Source organism: Protobothrops mucrosquamatus, unplaced genomic scaffold, assembly GCF_001527695.2.
Source record: "Protobothrops mucrosquamatus isolate PMUCROS unplaced genomic scaffold, P.Mucros_1.0 scaffold283, whole genome shotgun sequence".
Classification (NCBI taxonomy): Eukaryota; Metazoa; Chordata; class Lepidosauria; order Squamata; family Viperidae; genus Protobothrops; species Protobothrops mucrosquamatus.
Genome location: NW_015386627.1, coordinates 163964 through 168942, shown reverse-complemented (window position 1 = coordinate 168942; position 4979 = coordinate 163964).

Here is a 4979-nt window from a genome sequence, read left to right as displayed (position 1 = left end):
AGCTTCCTCTCCTGTCGTTTATTCTCCAATCGTCACTCCGCTCCTTCACTCTCGTCTCCTTCCTTGTATCTTTTGAATGGATCTCTCAAGCTCCAGGTTTTCTTTCCAACCTCAGTCCGTTCTTTTCACTTTCCTTTGATGTCGTATCCTCCCGGTCTCTCTTTCCACCTTCAGATTTTAACAGCAAGGCACGCTTTTTTGTGGCTGGGAGCACTTTACTTGAGTTTCCCGATCTTTGCAGCCCTCAGGTTTGTCTCTAGTTTTTCTCCAACCACTTTTAATCGCTGCTGCGTTCTTCTAGATCGCCATTTTCTTTCAACTCACAGTCTTTTCTATCCAAGTCTCTCAATCCATAAGCTCTACCGGCTTCAACTTTATCACAATCTCTCCGCTCCCAGTTTCTTCCTCAAACCTCTCCGTCTTCTGCGCTCACAGATTTAATACACTGTCTTTCTTTGTGTCTACCTTCTGTTATTTAATCTCTCGATTCTTTAGATCTGTCAACTCACAGCTCCTCCGCCGGGTCGCCGCTTGCATTGAGGGTTCCCTCTCCAATTGAGCTTCCTCTCAGTGCCCGTCCTAATAGACACTTAAATCTTATTAGACTCTCCTCATATTCTTTAGTATTAGGAATAATATAGGCTATTACAGCTTACTACTTGGCACCGTCTGTTAGAATTCTTGCTTCCGCATCATCTGTGGCTTTATCAGGGCCTCAGATCTGCCATCAGCTGCTGGCAGAAGTTTCCACGTTGAAATTAGGAGGTTTCCTTCGTCCTAACGGGCGATTGCCTTTCGCCTCGTTATTCCTCCGGCATCCCCCTTTCTCACGCGTTGTCCTCCAGACTTCCCCGCGCCCCCAAAGGGTCTCCAAACGTGGAAAGATCAGAGTTAGGTGACAGAGCCTGTCTCCTTAACTCTGCACCGCCCTGGTGCCACCACCGGAAGTCCCTCCATGATTTCTTATATGGCCGCCATTTTACAGTCTACACAGACCATAAGCCTCTGCTGGGTTTGTTTACCACAAATAAACAAACTCCACACATAATCTCTCCTAGAATGCTGAGATGGTCAATTTTCCTGTCAGCATACGACTACACTTTGGTGTACAAACCTGGCAAAGAAATGGGCCATGCAGCTGGCCTCAGCAGATTATCTCTACAGCAGATAGAGGCAGATCCTGCTCCTGCTCTTCACGTTCTCTCCATTCAGGAATTGCCTGAATCTCCCCTCAATGCTAGGGACATGGCTGCAGAAACTGCCACTGATCACACGCTCACACGCGTGCTGACATGGGTGTTGTCAGGATGGCCTGACACGTGTCCAGGTACTGAGTTTCAAAGCTTCTGGCAAAGGAAGCACGAGCTTTCCACTTTCAAAGGGTGCCTTTTATGGGGAAGCAGGGTAGTCATCCCAGCCTCATTGAGGACTAGAGTCTTGCTCTCTCTGCATGAGGGACATCCAGGCATAGTCTGGATGAAAGCGCTTGTGCGTAGCCATCTCTGGTGGCCTGGGCTCGATAAAGAGATCGAGACCCAAGTTCATGGGTGCCAAGTGTACCAACAGTCCAGGCCTGAAATGCCTCAGGCCCCTGTACATAGGTGGGAGGAGACACTTTCCCCTTGGTCAAGGGTGCATATTGACTATGCTGGGCCCTTTCAGGGGCAATTCTTCCTTCTCCTGGTTGACAGCCATTCCAGATGGCTAGAAGTTGTGCCTGTCTCCTCCACTACTACTGCTAGGACCATCCAGGTGTTGAGAGGAATCTTCGCTTCTCATGGACTTCCAGATGTCCTGGTCTCAGATAACGGCCCTCAATTTACTTCTTTTGAGTTTCAGGCTTTTCTACAGGCCAACTTGATCTGGCATGCTACTTCAGCACTGTTTCATCCATCTTCCAACGGCCAGGCAGAGATGGTGCACACTACCAAAGATGCTCTTAAAAGAATCACTTATGGCAGCTGGCATCACAGGTTAGCTGATTTCCTTCTTTCACAACGCACCACACCTTGCACAGCCATGGGGAAGAGCTCAGTAGAACTCTGCTAAGGTGGCTGCCTCATCAGTAAACTGGACAGGTTGCACCCAGACCGGGTGGCTTCACAGGTGTCACAGCCGCAGGCACCTAGGAGACTACAGGTAGGCGATCCAGTCTGGATAAGGAACTATGGATCTGGACATCTCTGGGTCACACCAGTGCTATGCAAGGTCTCTGGGCCGCTGTCATATGAAGTGGCCTTGGATGATGGTCGTGTGATCTGACGTCACATTGACCAACTTCGTTGGAGGCTTCCCAGAAACACTTCCGCTCCTGGCTCTGTTCTCAGGGGGGAAAGTCCGATGCTGTAAAGATCGTTTCTCCATAGGAACCTGGAATGTAAGATCCATGAATCAAGGCAAACTGGACGTGGTCAAACAAGAGATGACAAGACTGAACATCGACATCTTAGGAATCAGCGAACTAAAATGGACAGGAATGGGTGAATTTAATTCAGAGGAAGATCAGGTATACTACTGCGGGCAAGAATCCCTCAGAAGAAATGGAGTAGCCCTCATAGTCAATAAAAGAGTAGGAAAAGCAATACTGGGATACAATCCCTAAAATGACAGAATGATCTCAGTGCGAATCCAAGGTAAACCATTCAATATCACAGTAGTCCAAGTCTATGCCCCAACCACTAGTGCTGAAGAGGATGAAATTGACTGGCTCTATGAAGCCCTACAGCACCTTATAGAATCAACGCCAAAAAATGATGTCCTTATCATCATGGGGGATTGGAATGCTAAAGTAGGAAGCCAAAAGATAACTGGAATAACAGGCAAGTTTGGCCTTAGAGTACAGAATGAAGCAGGGCACAGGCTGATAGAATTTTGTCAAGAGAATACAATAGTCATAGCAAACACTCTTTTCCAACAACCCAAGAGACGGCTCTACACATGGACATCACCAGACGGTCAACACAGAAATCAGATTGACCATGTGCTCTGCAACCAAAGATGGAGAAGCTCTATACAGTCAGTAAAAACAAGACCAGGAGCTGACTGTGGCTCAGATCATGAGCTTCTCGTTGCAAAATTTAGGCTTAAATTGAAGAAAGTAGGGGAAAACACTAGGCCACTCAGGTATGAACTAAATCATATCCCTGATGAATATACAGTAGAGGTAACAAATAGATTTAAGGAATTATATCTGATAGACAGAGTGCCTGAAGAACTATGGACGGAGGTTTGCAACATTGTACAAGAGGTAGCAACTAAAACCATCCCAAAGAAAAAGAAATGCAAGAAAGCAAAATGGCTGTCTGAGGAAGCTTTGCAAATAGCTGAGGAAAAAAGGGAAACGAAAGGCAAGGGAGAAAGAGAAAGATACACCCAATTGAATGCAGAATTCCAGAGAATAGCTAGAAGAGATAAGAATGCCCTCTTAAATGAACAGTGCAAAGAAATAAAAGAAAACAATAGAATAGGGCAGTGGTGGCAAATCTATGGCACGGGTGCCAGAGGCAGCACTCAGAGCCCTCTCTGTGGGCACACACGCTGTCGCTCCAGCCCCGCCACCCCCATGGCCCCCTCCTCACCAGCAGCCCCCCCGGAGGAGAGTCGCCCCAGGTGCAGCCTGTGTGGAGTAACGCAGCCAAGGACATGGCAGCCGAACAGCGGGGGCAAGACTCCACCCTCATGCCCCATCGCATACAGATGCTGCTGTGGAGCATGGACAGAGGGCATGGCCGCCATGACACTGCTCGGCTGCCTGGGCGATCTTCTGTGGCGGGCCTTGGAGGTGGTGGGTGGCCTTGCGGGCAGGAGAGGTGGGGTGGGGCAGTTTTTGGGCACTCAGTCTCTAAAAGGTTCACTATCACTGGAATAGGGAGAACCAGAGATCTCTTAAAAAAAATGGAGATATGAAGGGAATGATTCATGCAAAGATGGGCATGATAAAGGACCAAAATGGCAGGGACCTAACAGAGGCAGAAGAGATTAAGAAGAGGTGGCAAAATTACACAGAAGAACTATACAATAACGAGCTTAGCATCCCTGATAACCATGATAGTCACTGACCTCGAGCCAGACTTCCTAGAATGTGAACTTAAATGGGCCTTAGGAAAGCTGAGCAATAACAAAGCTAGTGGAGGTGGCAGTATTCCAGCTGAGCTATTCAAAATCATAAAAGACAATGCAGTAAAAGTGCTACACTCAATTTGCCAGCAATTTTGGAAAACTCAACAGTGGCCACAGGATTGGAAAAGGTCAGTTTACAATTCCAAAGAAAGGCAATGCACTCATTTCACATGCTAGTAAAGTTATGCTTAAAATCCTACAAGCTAGACTCCAGCAGTATGTGGATCGAGATCTTCCAGAAGTACAGGGAGGATTTTGAAGAGGCAGAGGAACTAGAGATCAAATTGCCAATATAAGCTGGATCATGGAAAAGTTAGGGAGTTTCATAAAAACATCTACTTCTGTTTCATTGACTATGCTGAAGCCTTTGATTGTGTGGATTACAACAAATTGTGGCAAGTTCTTAAAAAGATGGACGTATTCTTTCTCTTGAAGGATGGGATTTGTTATTTGGTTGGCAGGCATATTTAATTTATGATAAAAAAGTAGATAGAATTTTTAAGGCTCATATTTTGAGAAGTGCTTTACTTCGAGTGTGGAAGAAGTATTATTATGGATTAAATTATAAGATTCCAATCTGGACAAGTCCAGGACAGATGATAGAAGGGATATCTAGGGGAGCTAAATTGGATAAAGTTTCATATAAAGAATTACTTTTGCTGGTAGGACAAGACTGGCAACTTAAATCTCTGGGAGATCTGAAACAAGAGAATATTGAATACTCATGGTTTTATTATAGTCAATTGTCCATGAGGTGGAGTTTGGATCAAAAAGTTGGTATTGTAGTACAGGATGTGAATTTGATTAAACAGATTAGAGATCAATCTCAAGCTCATATAAAAAGAATTTATGGTGTATTG